This window comes from Notolabrus celidotus, chromosome 21 (assembly GCF_009762535.1).
Source record: "Notolabrus celidotus isolate fNotCel1 chromosome 21, fNotCel1.pri, whole genome shotgun sequence".
Lineage (NCBI taxonomy): Eukaryota > Metazoa > Chordata > Actinopteri > Labriformes > Labridae > Notolabrus > Notolabrus celidotus.
This window is the reverse complement of record NC_048292.1, coordinates 14,514,525-14,526,640: the sequence shown is the minus strand read 5'-3', so window position 1 is coordinate 14,526,640 and position 12,116 is coordinate 14,514,525. Positions and strand designations below refer to the sequence as shown.

Genomic DNA, 12,116 nt, shown 5'->3' with positions numbered 1-12,116 from the left:
TCACAGGTTGACTGCATCCTTCGTTGGTCAGCTAATGCCTGGCACACATTACAGGATTCTTCAAACATTTAGAGACCACACACTTGATTATAACAAAAGACAGATCGCACTCTCTCTTCTGATTGTCTAGCGCATGCACATAAGTATTCAGACCCATCTCTGGAAAGACCTGAAAATAGCTGTGCACTGACGCTCCCCATCCAACCTCATCGAGCTTGAGAGGATATGCAAAGAAGAATGGGAGAAACTCCTCAAATCTAGGTGTGCTAAGCTTGTAGCATCATACCTGAGAAGACTAGAGGCTGTAATCACTGCCAAAGGTGCTTAAATAGAGTTTTGGGTAAAGGGTCTGAACACTTATGTACAGTCATGGCCAAAAGTTTTGAGAAAGACACAACTATTAATTTTCACAAAGTCTGCTGTTTCAGTTTTTATAATGGCAATTTGCATATATGAGGAGTGATCAGCTCAACTGCAATTAATTGCAAAGTCCCTCTTTGCCTTGAAAATGAACTTTATCACCAAAAACACATTTCCACTGCATTTCAGCCCTGCCACAAAAGGACCAGCTAACATAATTCAATGACACACAGGTGTCACACACATTAACACAGGTGTGGGTGTTGATGAGGACAAGGCTGGCGATCAATCTGTCATGATTGAGTGACTGTACGCTTTAAAAGGAAGACGGTGCATGACACCATTGTTCCTCATCTGTTAGCCATGGTTACCTGCAAGGAAACACGTGCAGCCATCATTGCATTGCACAAAAAGGGCCTAACAGGGAAGTTTATAGCAGCGAGTAAGATTGCACCTCAGTCAACCGTCTATCGAATTATCAAGAACTTCAAGGAGAGAGGTTCAATTGTTGCCAAACAGGCTCCAGGGCGCCCAAGAAAGTCCAGCAAGCGCCAGGACCGTCTCCTGAAGGTGTTACAGCTGCGGGATCGGGCCATCACCAGTGCAGAGCTTGCTCAGGAATGGCAGCAGGCAGGTGTGAGTGCATCTGCACGCACAGTGAGGCGAAGACTTTTGGAGGAAGGCCTGGTGTCAAGGAGGGCAGCAAAGAAGCCACTTCTGTCCAGTAAAAACATCAGGGACAGACTGATATTCTGCAGAAGGTACAGGGATTGGACTGCTGAGGACTGGGGTAAAGTCATTTTCTCTGATGAATCCCGTTTCCCCATTGTTTGGGACATCTGGAGGAAGGCTTGTTCAGAGAAGACGAGGTGAGCGCTACCATCAGTCCTGTCTCTTGCCAACAGTGAAGCATCCTGAGACCATTCATGTGTGGGGTTGCTTTTCGGTCAAGGGAGTAGGCTCTCTCACAATCTTGCCTAAAAACACAGCCATGAATAAAGAATGGTACCAGAACGTCCTCCGAGAGCAACTTCTCCCAACCATCCAAGGGCAGTTTGGTGATGAAGAATGCCTTTTCCAGCATGATGGAGCACCTTGCCATAAAGCAAAAGTCATAACAAAATGGCTCGGGGAACAAAACATTAAGATTTTGGGCCCTTGGCCAGGAAACTCCCCAGATCTTAATCCCATTGCGAACTTGTGGTCAATCCTCAAGAGGCGGGTGGGCAATCAAAAACCCACAAATTCTGACAAACTCCAAGCATTGATTATGCAAGAATGGACTGCCATCAGTCAGGATTTGGTCCAGAAGTTGATTGACAGCATGCCAGGGAGAATTGCAGAGGTCTTGAAAAAGAAGGGTCAACACTGCAAATATTGACTTATTGCATGAATTCTGTGTAATTCTCAATAAAAGCTTTTGATACTTATGAAATGCTTCTAATTGTATTTCATTATAACATAGAAACATCTGACAAAAACACCTAAAAACCCTGAAGCAGCAGACTTTGTGAAAATGTAATATTTGTGTCATTCTCAAAACTTTTGGCCATGACTGTACATGCAATATTTGAGTGTTTTATTTTTTATGAATTTGCAAAAATTACTTCAAAACATTTTTCCCTTTGTCATTATGGGGTATTGTGTGTAGAATGTTGAGGGGAAAAATGAATTGAATCCATTTTGGAATAAGGCTTTAACACAACAAAATGTAAAAAAAAGTGAAGGGGTCTGAATACTTTCCGTACCCACTGTATATAAGAGAAAAAGTGGCTGTCTAAAGTCAACAGAAGATAATTGACTATAAAGTAACAACTTTCTTTAAAGAGATTTAAAGGACAAATTTTGGTTTTAAAAATAACAAATACACAGTTTCAAACTCCTGCATTGATGTCATGACTGTGACTGCAAAGTAAATGTCAACCCAGCTAAAATTGCGAGCTAAAGTTAGCTTACCGCAAAACATCTCCTGTCTGCTTGAAAAGAATCAGGGATATAATGAAACATGAATCATCTAAAGGTGATATAAAAAAGAAAAGCAAGGAGGAAAAAACTTTTCACTGAACGGTGATTATTAACACAAGTATAGCAGCGACTGTTGCTAGGTGAAGGTTTGTTGAGTCTGCCTGTGTTCCAACTTTATATCTAAAATTAGCAGCTCTGATGCAAACAGCACCGTTATTGTGAGGCCGGTTGCATAATATGGCATTTAATGTTTTTTTTAGATGTCACTTTACCTCTCTGGTGATTTTGTGTTGCATTATCAACCTTTTGGAGTGTGACGCGTTAGATGTTGAGGCTATTTTTAAGGCTTTTTAAAATGTATTTGACTCGCAGACGAAGAGTGTAATCTAAAATCAGGTAGAAAGGAACTTTTTCAGTCAGTTTAGGTCATACATTGGTATTTTGTATGCTTGATGTGCTGCCAAACGAAAACATACTTTATTTTCAGGAGGACTTCTGAAATCATCGCCATCATAGCATCATATAGAAGCATGTATGATGATGGTTGAGGGGCTGCCTCCCTGCACGCCTCTTCACAAGGCTGTAAAAGTGAAATATCGCCTCACAGACCCGATTGATGTCAGTATACTCATCAGTCTGTGTTGAACTGCTATCACCCCCTCTAAAGATTTTTGTGTTTTGAATCAATACATTTTTCCTACCTCAAAATGATTGACTAGTTTGCTGCTCCAAGTGCTGACCACATATTACAGCTATTGGAAAAAAAAGGAGTGTGCTTTCATTTTTTAAAGCTTGCTAGTATAACAAGTAAAACACACTTCAGAGAGTTAATATCGTGAATGTTTTAACATATGCAGAAGAAGTCAAAGAGCCGGGAGAACGGTAAATAAAAAATGGTCCAACATCAAAAACGGACCATGTTTCATGCTCTTTCATATTTCTCCCTCAGGAAATATAATTTATTTGCAAAGGACTTCATGGTGATTTCAACATCTCTTCCTTCTTTCACATTTATTTTTCTCACACTTTTTTCTTCAGGCGCATTTTTTATCTCGCCACTTGGTATTCTGACAGGATAACAGGCTCCAGTGGATGTGATGTTCCTCATGTGTATTAAAACAATGGACACAATATCTTTGCATACATTGCACTCTTACAATGAGAATGACTGCAGTTAGCATGTGTGTGTGTGTGTTCCCACTGTGTGTGTCCACTGCACATTATAGCAAAGCCACTGCGGCTGTCCTTCAGTGGTGCTGACAGAGGATATAAATTCATTACTCCTTCAGGCAGACAGCCCATCATTCTCAGCGCGCCAGTTCTGCATTCACATACAGCGCACATTCATTTGTGCATGTGACGCCTCGGTGTGAGCAAATGTGTGTCTGAGTGTCTGTTTGCGCTCCCCAGTTCAGTGTGTGGGTGTCAAAAGTGGTGAAGGTCAAGCAGATAGGTGGGGTCAGTTGACTGTTATTCAACAGCAGCCGTAACAGAGGCTGCCAGGAATATTGATTGACAGCGTTTACAGCAGACAGGTCCACTCGGCATGTCACTGACATAAAATGTAAGACTTCCATTCCACTCACAGAGCTCCTGATCTGCCTGCATTCATCACATTCCCAGTATATGCTGTTTTCTAGAACATGTGAATATTGATCTGAAGGGTGTGTGAATGTGTGTGGACTGCATGTTCACAAATGCTCCTGACCTTCTATGTCGGGAAAATTTATTGAATGTGGACACCATTATCTGTGAAGAATGTAAACGAGAAAAGAACAAGACTCTACCAAACACATGGCTGTCTGTTCTGTTCTGTTCTGTTCTGTTCTCGGCACAGATGTGTCTTTAGCTTAATGCTGAGGTAAGCACACTGAAATATTCATAAAGGCTTTGCTTGCATAATTATAATTAGCAGCTATAATGTTCCCCATCTTTAGACACAATATGATAGCATGCTAAATTAAGGTAACTAGCTTAAGCTAAAAGGTACAGCTGAACATCTGTAACGTTGTCCGGGAACTAGGGGTGGGAATCGAAAACTGGATCCGACTTAGAACCGATCAATTCAATCGGAATTGTACACCTCAAATGTTATTGCTTCTCCTTAACGATTCATTTCCCAGAACGACGTCACGTCACGTTGCATTACGTCACACACTCTGCGACTGAGAACTCCTTCAACAATGAGGAAACATGGAGAGGAAGAAGCGGTCTAAAGCGTGGCTTCATTTTAGTGAAAGAGATGAGAACAATGCCGTGTGCAATCAGTGCAACGCTGTCATCTCATATAAAGGTGCAAATACCTCAAATATGCTGAAGCATTTGTTGACTCGGCTTCGAAGCTTGGGGTTCATGTTGGGCCGAAGTGGAAAAGGGTTCCATGTGAACATGTTCGCGTCGGGGAGGCAAACCCCCGCCTACCTCTCCCCTTTTGGAGGCGGGACGCTTTCCCCAAAGCTTCAGGGGCCACGTCTGGACTCACGCGGACGAAAATGAGGCACCAAGAGCGGGTAAAATACCTCCGCAATGACCCCTAGAGGAAAAGCGTTTTTCCTCTCCAAATTCGAAGTCTTTTCCTCCAGGCTCGAGGGGCCACGTCCGGACTCACGCGGCCGAGAATGAGGTCAACCTATTGTTCAGTATGTTCAAGTTGAATATGTTCATGCTCAGTCTTGTGCAGACATAATTTTGGAAAAAATAAAATGGTTCCTTTTGGTGCGGAAGACTGTGTAGAACTACTTTTTTTCCCCTCAAAAAAATACTCTGGAATCGTTAGGAGAATTAATAAGGAATTGGATTGATAAGCAGAATCGACAATGGCATTGACATTGATAAAATCTTATCAATTCCCACCCCTACTGGGAACCATGATTGTCTGTACAAAATCTGATAGCACTCAAGCGGGTAGATGTTGAGATACACGACTAGGTAAATGACAGCTCCAGTGGAAGAGTTGTTGGGGAATCACCAGTCAGTAGGCCTATCCTCAGGGAACCATGATGTTTGAAGAAGAACATTCGATTGCTGTTGGTGCTTAAGGAAAGGTCAGGGGAACAGTGGCGCCATAATTTGGTGTCAATCATTTGGTACATGATTTAGATATTTCACTGAAAAATGACGACTTTAACCTTGTGACTGTGCAATAACAAATGTAAGGGGAACACTACTGTCAGTAGGATCATCCCCTGAGAACCATGATTGATCATAAAGAGTTAATATGATGCTGCTCAAGATGATAGATGTTGAGGTATTTGACTTTATACATGACAACATGAGTGAGAGAACGAATGTTGGGTAATAACAGTCAGTAGGCTTATCCTCTGGGAACCATGATGTTTGTAGAAAGAACATTAATTTGCTGTTGGTACTAAAGGAAAGAGTCAGAGGAACACTGGAGCAATGAATATCCCTGTATACTCTGGAGTCAATCTTTTTGGTTGATGATTTAGATATTTCCTGAAAAATTGACAACTGTAAGCTAGTGGCTGTGTAATTACAAATACAAGGAGAATGCCACTGTCAGTGGGATCATCCTCTGGGAACCATGATTGATCATATGGAATTAATATGATACTGCTCGAGCTGATAGATTTATAAGTGACAACATTAGCAAGAGAACAGATGTTTGGGTATTACCACAGCTAGAAGGCGTATCCTCTGGGAACCAGGATGCTTGTAAAAATGGCTCTTGCTAATCCAGCAGGCAAACTGGAACATCAAGTCAAGACTTTGATCATATAAGTGCTCAAGAAAAAGTCAGAGCAACACTGAAGTCGTCCTCTGGGAACCATGACTGTCTCTACAGAATTTCACGTCAACCAGTCTGGAAGATGATTGAGAAATGTTGCTGGAAAGTGGGAACCTTAGCTTGGTAGTTGTGCACTACAAAATAGCAGGGAACACAAATGTCAGTGGGATTATCCTCTGGGAACCATGATGGATCATATGGAATTGAGATGATACCGCTCAAGCTGATAGATTTATAACACTACATACTTATGTGTCGCTGTGTCCACATCGCTCTGCAATACTCTGCCTTGTAGGCAGTGTGATTACAATGCTAGCCAGATGCCTGTTTATGGTCCCCTTACATTTTCTGCTTGCTTGTGCACAGTGAACTATGACGACTCTGAGCGTATTATATTAAATCAGAGCTGATAAATGATGCCATTGATCATACAGCAATTATTACAATGAAGGAAACATCGGAGGAGATGGAATGCATGACTGATGTGTTAGGGTTAGGTTAGGGTACGGGGATTCTGGAAATTTATGAAAGCAGGAAATACGATTCTGTCCAGTGGACCAATCACAGGGCTTTTAGAAGAGGTGCACGTCAGGCTATGTTTTTAAGCCTCTGCATTGGAACAAATCTAAGTAGACCTATGGTGTAGGCCAGGGATATTCAATTAAATATTTGGTCGGGCCGGATTTTCAGACAAAGGACATGAGCTGGGCAGGACATTTTTAGCAGACAGTTAGCAAAGTTAACCATTAAAAAAAAAAAAAAAAAAAAAAGATAAGATAACAAACACACTGGCTGTTTATTAACGTATTGCCACATCCAAAAGGGCATAAACACAATAAAAGAGCTGCACTTGTCAGTGTTAGTAAAAGACGTTTTTCTTGCCGGACCCAAGTCACAATCACTCTGCAGTTGCTTTCAGGCCACTCAAGGGTTGCTTTCGGGCCGCTACTTGAATAGGGCTGGTGTAGGCTATGGCGTTGATTTGACGCATAAGTAGAAACCGGGATTTAAACGGCTAAGCCAACAGGCGCTTGGTCATAAATGTCTTTGCAGTTGACCTTCAGGGCCACCATAGCGGTCAATAATGCGACTCCCAAAGCCGACCCTCCCTGTGTATACTCTGGCTCTAAATGGGCAAGATTTCAGGGGCGTGTTTTGGCTTCACTTTTGTACAATGGGAGAAATCATAGACACAGTGTCCATCTTTTCGTGCAGTCTCTGGATCGGACCATCGTGAATCCCAGACTCTAATGAGGTGTCATCTTTGCCGAGCACAAAGCAGACACTGACACTCTCACAATGCGATTTCCTGCAAGTTTGTGTTTTTCATGACAGCTGCAGATGACGGTGCAGGTAAGCGGAGCAGAATGGTGCTCATTCTGGCAGAAGTTTGCAAATCCTGCATATGTGAGTCTTCAGCACTCAGCGTCTCATCAATAATGAAGCCCAACACTGTGAGAAGTTTAAGTAAAGAGCAGGGACAGCCCACTGAATCATTTAGCGCCGACTGTGAAGCAGTGACACGGCTAACTGAAGGACACCGAGAATATGGGGACGCTGTGGTTGGTGTGGATGTAACTGCAACATGAACCAGTGTGCGGCTGTTGAAATGGAAATGTGTGATAGCAGGGATACGCTGCAGACTGTTGATTGTTTGATCTGTGCTTTTTAATAATTCAAACGTTTCTTTCAGATTATTCATGTAGCAAAAGACTAGTGGGAATGTATGCCCATTTCATGCCTTCAAACCTTGCTCGGTTATCTCCTGTACATATTTCACACCACCCTGATAGCATGACACTACATTTTTACCGTTTGTGAAAATGTTCTGCTCGGTAGTTTCTCAAGTTTTAAACAGAGTTTATCTTATCCACAGGTACTCCACTAGAGATAGCTTCACCAAACTTATTCCCCACATGCCTCTCCCTGGATCAAGTTTTTGATGAGTTGGCCCTGGTGAGGTGCTGTGCAATCAAATGCATCACTGCGTAAGGCAGCGTAAAATGTCCTGAGAGAGCTGGGAGGGAAGCAGGAAGAGAGCGAGGGAGAAGAGGTGTGTGTGTGTGTGTGGATCGATGGCACCACGGTGTTCGGAGAGGCCAGAGTGACCGGCCGTGAAATGGCTGCCGTTCCCCCGAGTTGGTACCACCATTACCCACAGTTCCTTTGCCTTGGCTTGGCCGATCAGATAGTGAAATACTTGCAAAACATGATGCCAATCAATGTGTGGTGATGAAGAGCGTCTTTGGGAGTGTGCATTTTCCCTGTTTTCCCCGCTCAAGAAAACTGTGTGTCTGTGATATTTTGTCTCGCCTCAGGACCCGCAGCCCTGCTGGTTTTAATTCAAGTTGGATGAAATCTAATCCAATCAGGATTTGTTTTACACCTGGGGTTCCACATCAATGCAATTAAGTGCAACTAAGTGTGTCACCTCGTAGCTGTCATATGAATGATGCCGCATATTTCCCTCTCTAGTTGTGGCTGCAAATGTGATTACCTTCAGAAGGGAAACAAGGGCCCAAACTGTCATCTGAAATTAACACCTGAGCTGCATTAATGACCGTGTCCTCAAGCTGAAATCTGTGTTAAGCCGTGCTAGTTTTGCTTTTGGTAGTTTGGTTGAGATCTTACATGTGTTGATCTGACGTTAAGTAGGCATTGTGGAGCCGCTTTGTGTAGGTAATTTTGAACAGGACGACCATCTGAGTCCCATGAATCCACTGCAATCTATTAAATTTGTAGAGTAATGTCTGGGTGTGTGTTGAAATTGGGTAGTTATCCCACCTTTACAATATTTTGTATAAACACTTGTGACTTTGAGATGCTATTTGTAAACTGGAAGCATGAAAAAATGTGACACAATAGTCAGACAATTACAGCAAGAACAATGAAGCCTGTGATTTCAGAAAGTTCCATTATGTGGGCTAATCTTTGTTGTGACATATTACAAACAGAAAGCCTATACATCAAGCTACAAGCTTTGTTTTAGAAGTTATTTATCAAAGGACTAAGATCCAACATTATTTTCTGAGATGGATCTGTTCTTTGGGACCTGACAGATTTCAACTCTTCTTTGTAGCCACTCTAACCACATGACTCTAGTAATGGCAGTGTAGGTCTCAATTTTGGTGCATATCCATGTATCTCAACTGTATCGACCTGATTATAGGACGTTTTTTTTCTTCCCCTAAAATATGTGTAGCGACTGCAAAGAGCCAAAAGCCGCTGAAAGGCTGAGGTTGGGTCTAGTTAAGTGTCGGACGCGCTAAAAGCCAAAATCACTGATGTACAAAAAAGTAAGTTTAACCTTTTATTAACAAAAAGGGATAATTAACTCATGATAAAGTGCAAAATGAAAATAGCTAAAATAAGCGATAATAAGTGAAAAATAAGCGGTCAACAAAAAGTACAGAGACCCAGCTCACCCCCTGTCTCTACCTCCAAGCAAAATAAACAGGTAGTCTAAATTAACTGAATATCCCGCCCCTAACACATGACCTGTAAATAACCTAATTAACTGACCCCACAATAAACCATATCGTAAACAAACAACAAAAAATAACACCACAAAAAATATACAAACAAGAAACTACCCTAATCCTCAAAATAAGATACAATAGACACTTGAATCCTTCATGGCTCCTACAATATGACTGGAAGTGGTGTGTTGTTGGCCTAGCGGTTTAAGCGTGCGCCCCATATACAGAAGCTATAGTCCTCCTCTCAGTGGTCACTGATTCGACAACCAGCCTCCCCACATACCTCACTCTCTTCAGCGATCTATAAAGGCAAAAATGCCCTAAAATAAAACTTTATAAAAAACCAACTGGGAAAAAGTGGTTTGAAAAATTTGGGGTTCGGTACTTACATATTGGTTCACAACAGAGGATGTCACCACTTTGTAAAGCAAGTTTACGTCCCATGGCTAAGGCCAGCTGTCACTCACAACCAGAGCTTTTGAGGGATGAAAGATGGAGAGACAGCATGGTGATGACATTAACCATTACACGGGACTTCCAACAAGATCCGTGTCTGGTCTGTCTCCGACCCACTGCGGTGCGACTTTGTGCTCTCTCGTCCGTCAAACACCCACCAGTTGCGTTTTCGGAACGCTGCACGGAGCAGGACCGCCGGACATCTGGAGTCGTGACCGAGGTTTCCTCGCGATAATCACTGAATCAAGGATTCTCCTCCTCCTCTCCTCATCCATGTTGACTTTATCAGCCTCTGAAAACTTCTGACTTGTTGACTCCAGGCCTGGCGCCGCTCTAAATGACATTTTGTTGTCATAGTGAAGTTAAAAACGATCTAGCGATAAGACAGAGTGTTTTATTCTGAAAGTTAACCAGATGTTTTTATTTTGTTTTGGTGCCTGACTTCCTGTCCTGCTCCATCTGCTCTGTGCTGAATTGATGTGTCGTGCTCTGGTATCCAGCAAAAATAGAAGTCTTGCGTATCTGATCCGTTGCGTTTCGACCTGCCGGATCAGAGACGCTGCCGGAACGCAACGGAGCGGATCCAGTGGGGGTTAACAGATTGAGTAGAATAGAAACCTATCAGATCTGTTGCCGTGACTGATCGGAGACAGATCTGGTTGAATTTGGCCTTTAGCCCAAGAGCTCAGACCCTGATTCTTATGAAGCCCAGAAACAATGGAAGCAATGAAAAATATCTGAAGTACAACTTCCTCACTCCTCTTTCAGTTCTCATGTCATCCCACTCTTCCCCCAAATCCACACCCCTTGCAGTGTGAGAAAATCCAAGTGACAGAACGAGCTGGAAACAGATCTTTAAGTCATCATCAGACCTTCTTCTGAATCATTTCTTTCTCTTATGTGAATAAACAGGAGCTCCAGGCAGCTCATAAAGCGCTCCTGCATAGCATAGGTTAACATTTCTTTAGAATGCCCTTGGTGGGAGGGAGGGCTCGGTGGGTAGATAATGTTCCCCTGGTAAGCACACTATGCCATGAATAAGTCATATCTCGCCAGGACACAACCCTCAAGTTCAAATGATTGAGATTTCGCCTGCCTGCCTGCCGCAGCACAGGAACGACTAGCATAGTAGCAATTCGGATGCATGTTATAGCTGTGAGGTTTAATGGAATGAAGGAGAAGCAGTGGTGGTGGGAGTATTTTTAATGCCATCTCCCCACCCACAATCGCACACTCGCTATCAATAATCTCCCCCCGGCGGAGCTGTACTAGAAGATATTCACCCTGATGGGAACATTTGTGTTCCCCCCCTTCCCTCTTTTTTACAGAGACAGTCGCTCTGCCTCACTCTCTCTCTTCTTTTCTCTCTCTGTCTGTCTAAGGTCATTGTAATGAACATTTCATTTTTCAATCATTTCATGTGATTTATTGTCAAAAAGCTCTCAGGGGCAAAGTGGGGCCACATGAAGAGGGATTGTGCCCTTTATTCTCCGGTGTTTTGTTAACGTATTTATTCTGCCCGCCGTCACTGTCTTTAGGACCGCTCGCTCATAGTTATTCACATCACCGTGTTGTGAAAATTACAACCCCAATGAATGCCCGAGCGATTCACCGCCACACTTTTCATTAAAATAAGCCCACAGAAAAGAATGAGGTGCACAAAAGAGAAAGGGGGAGATAGGGAGGCGGGGAAGGAGGGAGGGGGAGACAGTGAAAGAGTCTTTCCATCAGCAGGAGTTCTCATAAATATTGTAATAGTGTGGTTATAGAAAAGGAGCGCTTGTGAGCCACTGTGCTGTGATTGACTTTGAGCGAATGCTGTCTCACCTTTTGAATGAATTGAACATGAATACTGGTGACAGAAAAGAGAAGAAATAATGGCCTTTGTGAATCCGACATGGAAGACATTTGATTCCTGCAGGGCTGCATGAGAAAAAACAAAAAAAATCAAAGATTTTCTTCTTTCCCAGCGAAGATCTCCCAGCGCCATTAATCGCTGATCTCTGCTGACACGTTACTTTTTCTTTTTGCTTGTGATTTTACAACTTGAACTGTGTGAACCCCATGAGATCCTTGTTTGTGTAATGGGATGTAATAATTCAGCATAC

The 12,116-nt window shown here is 42.8% G+C and overlaps 1 protein-coding gene across 2 annotated transcripts in view; it reads left to right on the top strand.

The window, feature by feature from the left end:
- The window catches only part of LOC117805473, a 198,485-nt gene that overhangs the window by 95,380 nt on the left and 90,989 nt on the right, over window positions 1-12,116 (top strand). The window lies entirely within an intron of this gene.